Source organism: Sturnira hondurensis, unplaced genomic scaffold (assembly GCF_014824575.4).
Source record: "Sturnira hondurensis isolate 20B ecotype Veracruz unplaced genomic scaffold, ASM1482457v3 Scaffold0022566, whole genome shotgun sequence".
NCBI lineage: Eukaryota > Metazoa > Chordata > Mammalia > Chiroptera > Phyllostomidae > Sturnira > Sturnira hondurensis.
The window spans coordinates 5,834,798-5,845,753 of record NW_028095197.1 but is presented as its reverse complement, the minus strand read 5'-3'; the positions used below and the strand labels follow the sequence as shown (position 1 = coordinate 5,845,753).

At 41.4% G+C, this 10,956-nt stretch overlaps 1 protein-coding gene across 4 annotated transcripts in view; it reads left to right on the top strand.

Moving 5' to 3' along the window:
• The first annotated feature begins 1,838 nt into the window (after nt 1-1,838).
• UBAP2 (ubiquitin associated protein 2) overlaps nt 1,839-10,956 on the top strand; it is a 137,428-nt gene continuing 128,310 nt past the window's right edge. For all 4 annotated transcript variants that reach the window (XM_037036191.1, XM_037036193.1, XM_037036190.1 and 1 more), the window contains exon 1: nt 1,839-1,965. The gene's annotated coding sequence lies outside the window, so the exon portion shown is untranslated. The remainder of the gene's footprint in view (nt 1,966-10,956) is intronic.

Below are 10,956 nucleotides of genomic sequence, written 5' to 3'. Positions count from 1 at the left end.
TTTTATAAACCAATGTCATCCCAATAAATCAAATTAACCCCCCCCCCCCAACACCAGAACCTCTTCCATGTACAAAATTAAAACAGTACAGATTAGGTTGATTACAGTTCCTTTTGACTAGCGTCCTCAATCACAAACCATCTTTCCTACTCTTAAAGATCAGCAACAACACATAATCAGGTTTGTATATCCTTTCAGAATGGTTTTCTTGTACTCTTTCAAGTTTTTGCCTCTCAAGGGCAGTTATTTTTGACTCTCCCACACATTTCTATAAAGCAGGAATACAATGAAGACTACTGAGAAGACTCAATCCTAGTTCACTATCAAAAGGGGAGAGATAAAATACATCTACACATGAATGGTCATAAATTCTGTTTGTTAAAAGGACAGTATGAGCATTCCTTGATCAATTCAGATGAATAACAAAGGCCTCTCCCGAACTGAGCAGGGCTGTTAAAGGTTTTCCATCGCCTAATTTAACCTACAACTAGTCTAATAGTAACTAGCAGGTTAGTCTGTAATTAGTATAGTGCCTTGCACAAAGATCAGTATGTTAATTTCCTACCCATCTTCCTTAGACCTGTTGTGTCCAAAGTGCACACACAGGGTGTGAAAACAACTACAAATATTTACTGAGGATTTACTATGTGAGAAGCAGCTACTTTACATAACCTCCTTTAATTTTAACCACAGGTGAAGTATTGCTACCACAAAGGAAAGCTGAACTGAGAGGTAAGGCCTGCTGGACTCCAAAGTCCATGTATCTAGCCAGCATGGGATACTGCCTTTGAAGATCAAATAGACCAGTAAATCAGAAAATACTTTAAACTCTACAACACTGCACTACAGTTGTAAACCATTATCCCCCGCTCCCCCTTAATTCCTTATGTTAAAAGAGGTCAGACCTTTTTGAGAGGATTATTCATTGGAGAGAGAAAATCTGGTTTGAGCACTAGGCAGAAAACAACTGAATCCCCTTAACCCTTTTTTCACATTTAAAACGGGGATAGTCCTTTTCTCAAAGGGTCGATTACATGACTTAATAAACACAGTTGTATAAACGGCTGACAACGAGTAGGAGTTCAATAAATGTTAGTCTTTTCAGCAGCAAGGGCTTGGGAATGCAGAATTCGATCCCACGTATAAATAAGACAAGCCGCGAGACCCTCCGCTGCTACAGGTTCCGTCTGAAGCCCGGTGGGTGCCGGCGCTACCATGGTTAGCCGTTGCCGTTTTCCCGCTCAAGGAACGGGGCGGCGCGCGAGCGCGCGACTGTGGGTGTGGAAACCCTCCCCCGCGGGGACTACTTCTCACAGCAAGAACCACGCTCAGCCACCTGGCACAAAGCACCCAATGGTATTAGTTTCAGATGCTAGCCCTGTCCGCTTACCCTTTCGGCCTTCCCTCGGCACTAAGTCTTATACGCGCCACCTGTAAAACTGCTAGGGAAGGGCTGCACTGCAGGGAGCCTGTGCAGCTAGACAGGAGTCGTAACCCCCGCGCAACGTTTGTTAACTTCAGTGGTTAGACCACGTCACATGACTTAAGTAGAAAAAGAGTTGGCAAGCCTTGTGAGGTCATCACAGCGCGACGAGTGCAGTATAGAGCATCCTGGGTTCTGTGGATAGTTCTCCTCTGATAACCTCGGGTGCGAAAAATTCCGTAAAACCTTCCTTATTTGCCCCATACCCGCGCCCCCCGACCCCGCTCCCGCTTCGACGCTTTGGGCCTTCCCGGTTCGTGGTGGGGGTGGGTAGAGGAAGTGATTAGTCCGGTGGGCGGACTGATGAGCCGCGCACTGGAGACGCGTGTAGCCCCTCCTTCGCCAGTGACGTAAGATCACGTGACTGGACGGCTTGCTTCGGCCGCCGCCGCCGCTTTGTAAGAGGCACATTGGCAGGTAACGAGCGGCAGCGGTGGCGGCGGCGGCGGCGGCGGGTGCCGAGTGCAGCGAGAACAGCTTTGGTAATTGGCACTCTCTTTCTCTCTTCTTCCCAGTTCCAGGGCTCTCCGTGCTGCGGGGTGCGCTTTCTAGCCTTGCTTTCAGCTGTTTTTCTCTCTAACCCCCTTTTTCCTCCCCCAGCGCCCACCCGTGAGCACCGGGCCGAGCTTCCTACGCCGGCTTCATGTGTCCTCACTATGCCCAGGCCCGGGCGTCTTCCTTCCTCTCCCAGGCCTGTTGCCTCTTGCTTCTTCCTGCCTACCGGGGTCCTAGTCGGCCCGGCCCCACCCAACCCCAGGGGGGCCTTCCCCTCCTCTCCTCTCCTCTCCGGGTTTCTGCCCTGGAGGGAGTGTTTTTTTTTCTCTCTCTTCCACCTCGGTCCCTTTCTGACTGCCCTCGGGAGCTTCCGCACCACGCTGACGCTCCTCATCCTGACCGTTTTCATGCGTGTCGCACATTAGTCCCGGGACTGGACCTTTTAGAGAACAAGTTCTGCGCTCTCCCCCCCCTTTCCCAGTTTACCCGCAGGCATAGTTCAACTTTACTTCTCCTTTTTGCTCTGGAAGGCTTTGGTGTCCGACTTTTGGGATTCAGTTTTCTTAGTACTGGTTCCTGTTGCCACTTTGTAAACTAAAGCGCTTTCTGTTATAATACATTTAAAGATTTCACTCCTTCCTTAGTGTATTGTATTACATCTTTTTTGTTTCGTGTCTGAATCACTTTCTCACTTGGCTGTCCCACCTTTTCCCCTGGGTTATCAACCTAATTAATTGCTCAGGCTTCTGAAATGCCACTACTGTGGTCTCTTATCCTTGTTCTCTCTAGGAGTTGATCCCATCCTCATTCCTGTTTTTTCCTCTTTGACTTAATGCTGTAGTTTTCTACCACCTCAGTTGGATTATGTTTTTACTTACATCCAAGATATATGGTCTGCCAGTATTTAGGTTTACTTTCCTCAGCACCTGTGTCCTAACAATTGAGAGTCTTTTAAACTTTAAGGTCTACAGAACGTATCCAAAGACCATCTTTTATTCGAAGGGCGTATAATTAACATTTTAAGTGAACAGTTATTTTATATTTTCTTTTCTGTTATTGTTATTATTAAATATTTTATTTGTTTATTTTTAGAGAGAGGGGAAGGGAAGGAGAAAGAGAGAAACATCACTGTATGGTTGGGAAACATCCGTGTTTGGTTGCTTCTCCGCACGCCCCTTGCTGGGGATCTGTTCTGCAACCCAGGCAAGTGCCCTGACTGGAAATTGAAACTGCAACCCTTTGGTTCCCAGGCCCACACTCAACCACTGAACTACACCAGTCAGGGCTTCTTTTCTATTATTATAGTACTTTTTAAACCAAGATATGTGCAAGTAGTGTGTTCCTCACTTTTTGTCATGAAATGTGCATCCTTTTTAGTGTTAGTTTATTAAAAGGTGGTTGGAAGATGGACATAATACCTGAGAACTCCTGTATCCTAGGAATTGGGTGCCTAGATTGGGATGGTAGTTTATTTCCTTTCCTAGTCTTAGGGAAGGAGATAAATTGCACCCTCGGGGGTGTCCAACCTGTGGCCTGCATGTGGCTCAGGATGGCTATGAATCTGGCCCGACACAAAATCGTAAATTTACTTAAAACATTACCAGATTTTTGTGATTACATGTCACAATGTAATGTGTGGCCCAGAGATGCCAAAAGGTAGGACCCCTCTGCATGATAGGGTCTTCCAGTACACCAACATAGCTTATTACCATCTTGCCAGGGCCCCTCCTTGGCTGGGGCTATCCTTTCATTTGTTTGAAGGCTTCCCTTATCTATCATTAGGCAGAAATGATTTACTTCCCACAGTGCTCTTCTGCATGCCTCCAGTGAGCTCCTGGTTTTTCGTTATGGCTAGTTCACATGTGTAATGAGATTTCTCCCCACTGCTGTCCAGCTTGTTCCCCACAGCTCTGATTTCCCCTTTTTGCTTTCTTGTTTCCTCTGATCCTCAGTAATTGGAAACAGTTCAGAGAAGGAAGATTTGTGTTATGATTGAAATGTGGCTGTAAATGGTAGCATGGGAATGAGGCCATGGGAAAAAAGCTTGTGGTAATTGCCTCTCCTGCCTGTTTCCTGCTGCTCTGGCCTCTCTCTTTAAATATGGGCTGGACCGGCAGTAGTCGCATGGACCTGCCTTTAGAACAAGGCTGGAACAACAATAACACCTCTGCTTCCCTTTCCTGGTAACAAACTGGTGCAGCCTGTGCAGTGCTCACTACAGTGTCTCATGGTGTTAGTCTGAGTAACTTATTTTTTGAGAAGAAATAGGAGAACATGAAGAAGAATAGGTGTACTTCAATATGCAATGTGTATTGATGGGAACTGGTTAATATCCCTACACCTTTAATTGTATACTACAAGTGGAAAGTGTAAACTAGTCTTGAATATTTGCACTGGTCTTAGCTGAAGCTTTCACTTTGTAAGGGTTAGTTTTGAAGTGTTGATTCAGTATAGTCTTTATTTATTTATTTATTTTAAAAAAGTATTTATTTATTTTTAGAGAGAGGGGAAGGGAAGGAGAAAAAGTAAGAGAGAAACATCAGTGTGTGGTTGTCTCTCATGTGTCCCCTACTGGGGACCTGGCCTGCAACCCAGGCATGTGCCCTGACTGGGAATTGAACCAGCAACCCTTTGCTTCACAGGCCCGTGCTCAATCCACTGAGCAACACCAGCCAGGGCAGTATAGTTTTTTTTAAAAATGACTTACTCTAAGAATTTTTTAAAAAGATTTTATTTATTTATTTTTAGAGAGAGAGGAAGGGAGGGAGAGAGAAAGGTAGAGAAACATCAATGTGTGGTTTGCCTCTCACATGCCTCCTACTGGGGACCTGGCCTGCAACTCAAGCATATGCCCTGACTGGAATCAACCTGCGACCCTTTGCTTTGCAGTGTGGCACTCAATCCACTGAGCCATGCCAGCCAGGGCAAGATTTTTTTGTTGTTAAAGGCTTCTTTTTGGTGTAAGTGTATTATGAAGGATTAATATCTGCTCAAAAGAAGGAGTCTGTGTGAATTCACAGACTGGTGTTTCTCTGCTCTTAAAAAAATTCATCTAATTTCTCTTTGTGAGGAAACCTGTAGGTCAGCAAATACAGTTAGTTCTTAGTTGTTAATTTGAGTAGATTGAATGTCCTTTAAAAGTTGAGCGTTATGGCACCTGTGGTGGTGATGATGCGGTGGCCTATCTTAGAAGCAGATGTTCCCCCCCCCCCCCAAAAGGGAGTGGAAATGTAATTTGAAGGGAGGCAAAAAGTGGGAAGATTTATAAGGAAATACTACCATGTAAACCTGTAGTAGGTTTTGAAACAGTTTTGGTCCGGCTATCTAATAAGTATTTAGGAATAGAATCCTTTTTCTTTTTTGAGTCCAAGAACCAAATTAATCAGTTTTGATTAGACAGTTATGTTAACTGCATATGCTTTTTTTTGTTTTTTGACATTTTTTCCACATTCATCCTACATATTCTGTACATTCTAAATTGATTTCAGAGAGAGAAGAAGGGAGAGAGGAGAGAGAGAAACATCAGTTTGTTGTTCCACCCACTGATGCATTCCTGGGTTGATGTTTGTATGTGCCCTGACCAGGGGGTGAATTTGCAACCTTGGCTTATGGGGATCTCATGCTCTAACCAACTGAGCCACCTGGCCAGGGCTGTCCTGTACTTTTTAAAGGTATTAAGGTAAATTATTTTAGTTTTGAAATGCCTTTGCATAGGTTTTGAAGACCAGGTTTGTGAATTTCTGGCTGATACAGCATGTGTAGTAGAGCAAGTTTCAATTTTCAGATAACTAATTTTCCTGCTGGAGTTATGAGCTAAATTGAATTGGAGCCCAGTTGGAATTATTTTATTATTTTTAATCCTCATCCATGGATGTGTTTATTGGTTTTTTAGAGAGAGAGGTAGAAACATCGATTTGTTGTTATTTATATATTCTTTGGTTAATTCTTGTATGTGTCCTGGACTGGGAATCGAACCTGTAACCTTGGTGAATCTGGGCGATGCTCCGACCTGCTGAAGTAATTGGCCAGAATGTGTGTTCTGTGAAGGATGGGATTTTTCATTTGATACCAGTGTTTGGCATTGTCAAATTATTAAACAAGAATAAGTGGGCTTAAAAATAGACACGTTTAACTGAGATAGCTTAGGAAAAAATGGCCCTGGCTGGTGTAGCTCAATGGATTGAGCGTGGGCCTGTGAACCACACGATCGCAGTTCGATTCCCAGTCAAGGGCACATGCCTGGGTTGCAGGCCAGTTCCCAGCGGAGGACTCATGAGAGGCAGCCATACATTGATGTTTCTCTCCTTCTCTCCTTCCCTTCCCCTCTAAAAATAAATTAATTAATTAAAAAGAAAAAAGAAAAAAATGATCAGCTCTAGGATTGATTGATAAGCCTAACATTAAATAATTTTCCAGACCAAACCCAGTACCCCTCTCCTTTTCTCAAATTAAATAATTAAAATTTCAATTTAGAGTAAGTTTTTGGGTCAGGTTGGCTGGTACTATTTTGCCTAACAAAATACATGGGGAAAACTTGAAAAAATCAAATAAAGTGAAAATGACTTAATAGTTTAACATTTTGTTGTATCCTTGCTCTTTTTAAAAAAAATAATGTATATACTTATTAAAATGTTAGAGAAAAGCTTTATGAGGTATAAAAACACACATAGAGTTTTCAAAAACAAAGTGACCAGGAAGTTGAACATTACAGCTATCATTGTAAGGATATGCCACACCCTCTTCTATTGTGATTTGTCTCATTTATAGGTTTTTGGGGGTGTTTTGGTGATTACAAATTACAGTTGTCTCCTTGTGAACATTCACATTCCCTCTCTTCCACTAAAACAAACAGTTTTCTCAAGATTATGTATGTATTTGGGAGTGGAATTTTGGGCTATGTGTGGGATGTGTGTAGCTTTACTAGGTAATCCCAAATTGTTTTCCATGGTGTTGTACAGTCATTCTTAATTAGGCTCCTCTTTGGAACACAGATAGTTGAATAACTATTTTCTCAGTTCTCTTGAGGGTATTACATAACTGGTATCATTTTAGTAGTCTAGGGAAGAAGTTTAATTCATACATATAGTGGATACTTTGGACATTGGAACTTAATTTTCAAGACTGAATAGTTGAGTTTCATATCCTTGCCAACGTTGGGTATTGCTTTAATTTTTAGTTTTAACCAATACTAGTAGAATGTTTTAATTAATTTTATTTTTTTAAGAGCGAGGGGAAGGAAGGGAGAAAGGGAGAGAGAGAACCATCCATGTGGGAGAGAAACATTAATCAGTTGCCTCTCACATGCCCCTAACTGGGGTGCTGGCCCACAACACAGACGTGTGCCCTGAGCAGGAATCAAACCTGCAACCTTGTGGTTTGTGGTATGATGCCCAAACCTCTGGTGGGATGTTTTAGATAGATTTTTTTTAATGAACACCACATTGCAGGACTTTGCTTTATTAATACAGGTTGCCAACTTCTCTTTTAACTGGAGCATGAAGGCCGTTCAATTTATTGTAGTTATGGATATTCTGGATATATTTCTACCATCATAATCTTCTACTTGCCTGATCTTTACTGTTTTTCTGTCTTTTTTCATTTTTTGTTAATAGTTTGATATATTTTTAAATATATTCATTATGCTCTTACAGTTGTCCCATTACCCCCCTTCGTTCCTCTCTACCCTGCACACCCCCTCCCATCCACATTCCCCCACTTTAGTTCATGTCCATGTGTTATAAGTTCTTTAGCTTCTACATTTCCCATATTATTCTTGTCTTCCCCCTGCCTATATTCTACCTACCATCTATGCTACTTATTCTCTGTACCATTTCCCCCTCTATTCTCCTCCCACTCCCCTGTTGCTAACCCTCCATGTGACCTCCATTTCTGTGGATCTGTTCCTGTTCTAGTTGTTTGCTCACTTTGCTTTTGTTTTACGTGTGGTTAATAATTGTGAGTTTGCTGTCATTTTACTATACGTGTGTTTTATCTTCTTTTTCTTATCTAAGTCCCTTTAACATTTCATATAATAAGGGCTAGGTGATGAACTCCTTGAACTTGACCTTATCTGAGAAGCACTTTACCTGCCCTTCCATTCTAAATGAAAGCTTTGCTGGATAAAGCAATCTTGGATGTAGGTCCTTGCCTTTTATGACTTGGAATACTTTCTAGGCCCTTCTTGCCTGTAAGTTCTCTCTTGAGAAATCAGCTGACAGTCTGATGGGAACTCCTTTGTAGATAACTGTCTCCTTATCTCTTGCTGCTTCTGGGATTCTCTCCTTCATTTTAATCTTGAGTAATGTAATTGTGATGTGCCTTGGTGTCTTCCTCCTTGTATCCAACTTCTTTGGGACTCTTGGAGCTTCCTGGACTTTCTGGAAGTCTATTTCCTTTGCCAGATTGGGGAAGTTCGCCTTTGTTATTTGTTCAAAGAAATTTTCCACTTGTTCTTTCGCTTCCCCTTCTGGTACCCCTATAATTTGGATGTTGGAACATTTAAAGAGGTCCTGGAGGTTCCTAAGCCTCTCTTCATTCTTTTGCAGTTTTCATTTTCTTTCCATTTGGTTTCCTCCAGCTTTTTAATTTAACATTTCCAAGCTTATAAAAGCTGAAGGAGCATAATAATGAACATGTGTATGCTTAACATTTTGTTCATAATAATGAACATGTGTATGCTTAACACCATACTTAACATTTTGCCACAGTGACTTCTCTCTGTCACACACATTATCTTTTGAGGCTAAATAATTTAAAAGTGCAAACATCTTGACATTGATGCCTAAATATTTTCTTCACAAGCATCTTTTTACAATAAAGAGCTTCTCTTAAAAATAACCAGAATGACATTATCACACTTAGGAAAAATGAATAATGTATAATATCAGTAATTACATCTGGTTTAAATCCACATTCAGATTTTCCTAGTTGTTTACAAAATGTCTTTTTTAGTCTCCCAGTCCAATCAGGGTGTCTGATTTATACTATTTTGTATATTGTCACTGAAGAAGCATGGTACCAAGTGATAACCCATTTCTTTAAAAAAGATTTTATTTATTTTTACAGAAATGGAAAGGGAGGGAGAAAAACATGCATCGGTTGCTACTCACATGCTCCCACCTGGGGACCAGGCCTGCAACCCAGGCATGTACCCTGACTGGGAATCAAACTGGCAACCTTTTGGTTCACAGTCTTGCACTCAGTCCACTGGGCCACACCAGCCAGGTCTCCATTTCTTAAATGAATATTTTTTCAGGTGTATTTGTTCAGATTTTGTTAGATTTGATAGATTGATATAATTTGATATCAAAAATTGATAGATTTTAGCAATATTCTAGAAGAATAACAGTCTGCCTCAGTTTCATGCTTTACATAGTTCAGACAGGTAAATAGGGCATGAAGTTTCAGTGAACTAGAGGCAATTATTGATACAGTAGTTGATAAAGTTGCCTTGTAACTGCTGGGTTGTTTGAGGGGACCGCCAATAAACAGGAATTTATTAATTGTATATTCTTACATGTGTAAACTTCAATCAACTTAAAAGTACTCTCTGTTTGACGCAATACACCTATCTTGGTGTTTTTTCCATTATTCAAAACAGTTTTTGAACTCATCAATTTTGCTGTCTTTTTTAATTTCACCTCTTCCACATAGGCAAAACATTTTCCTTTGAGGACTTTTTAAATTGGGAAACAAAAAAGGGCACTGGGGAGAGTTTGGGTGAATAGGGAGGGTGGGGCACAGGGGTCATGCATGGTGTGGGCAGGTGTGCTCGTAAATCACCCATTGTGAAATGGGCAAATGCACTGAGAGAGTCTTAAAAAAAATTTGCTGAAGCTGAATGCAGCCTCTCACACTGTTAGCTGGTACCCTGATAACAGATAGGTTCCTAGAACACTCACCTAGCTGGGAAATGCTGTATAACAAGGGGCCCACCCTCCAGAAGGTAATTCCAGTGTTTTTTGAGTCCTCTCATATGTGACAGATTGGCATCAAAATTAGTATTGGACAGGGCTATGTAATTCCTTCTAGAAGACAAGGAGGCTTTTTGGTATACAGTTACCTCGCCTAAATTGATGGCAGGGAATGTAAAGGAAGACATAGGTTTTAAAAGCCTTAAATCTTTTGTGACTTAAATGTGTGTGGGAAGAAATGTGGGAATTATTAAAAGAATGGCTTAAAGGTGTTTGGGCTCTGGAACACTTGGCAAATATTGGTCACTTGGAAAATTTTGGAAGTTTTCTTTTTCTTTTTTTTAAAGATTTTATTTATTTATATATCTTTAGAGGGGAAGGAGAAAGGGAGAGAAACATCAATGTATGGTTGCCTTTTGTGCGTCCCATGCTGGTAGTTAGCCTGCAAGGAACTGGCCTGCAACCCAGGCATGTGCCCTGACTGGGAATCGAACCGCGTGGAAGTTTTCAAATGAGATTGATTTTGAATGAGTTTCATTATAGGTACAGGTACCTAGTAGGCTGAATATCTGGAGAGAGACAAAGTCTTTGTCTCTCAGTAGGCTTTGGTTTGAAGTTGGAGGCAATTACTAATGCCAGTAGCAAAATTTCTATAGGGAGGGAGAATGTGCTCTAGAATGTAACATTTTGATGTTTCAGGGGTAGAAGGATGTGATGTTGTTGAGAATTTGAGAACAGAGAACAAGGATGGTGTGTCTGAGAAGCCAGGTGAGGAAAGTGATGAAATATAGTGAATGCCAGAGACAGATGAAAGAATGAGAACAGAAGAAGGATTTAGGGGATTTGCCATTCTCCTAGATTAGGAGGAGGCCGTTGGTGACATAGGGAGTAACATTTTTCCTATTGGGGTGATAGAGTGATGAAAACCAGACGGAAAGTTAAGGGGATGTTTAATGGGGAAATAGAGGAAATATGTGTATCTTTTTGAGAAATATAGCTTAAGTGATCATTGTTTACAAGATAGAACATGCAGTTTCCAAGAGTGCTTTAAAGGTAATATTTGTA